Here is a 521-nt window from a genome sequence, read left to right on the forward strand (position 1 = left end):
TGAATAGGATTAAACAACCTCTAGGGTGATTTGCCTATTCTGCAAAGTGGCACAGACCAAAAAGTAAGGAGGTTAAAGTAAGATGAGGGAGAAACAAGGAAAATAGGACAAAGGAAAACCTAAGATTAGAAAGATTCAGTGAAGAAATTTCACTCAAATGAAGACGGTTTTTTTTTTTTCCCCTCACCATCTCCAAAACAACATGGCAAGAATTCTTACTTTGATTATTCATTATCAAGTAAGAGTAGACTAACAAATTGATATATTCCACTTTGCATGCAGAAGTCAGGTCTTATAAATAAGCAGTTGTATGTTATACATTATAAGTATATAAACATATATGAGTTTGGGTTATAGGTTCTTTACAGGAAGGCTGACCAGCCCAGCCTAGGCTGAATACCACTTAGTGCTCTCTCATATGAGCATTAATCAGTCAATGGTTGACTCCAAATTAGTGGAACCAATGGTTGATTAATTAATTGAAAATGCTAGTTAAAGTAGAGAATCACAAAAATTGATAT

The sequence above is a fragment of the Propithecus coquereli genome, unplaced genomic scaffold, assembly GCF_000956105.1.
Source record: "Propithecus coquereli isolate 6110/MARCELLA unplaced genomic scaffold, Pcoq_1.0 Scaffold215, whole genome shotgun sequence".
NCBI lineage: Eukaryota > Metazoa > Chordata > Mammalia > Primates > Indriidae > Propithecus > Propithecus coquereli.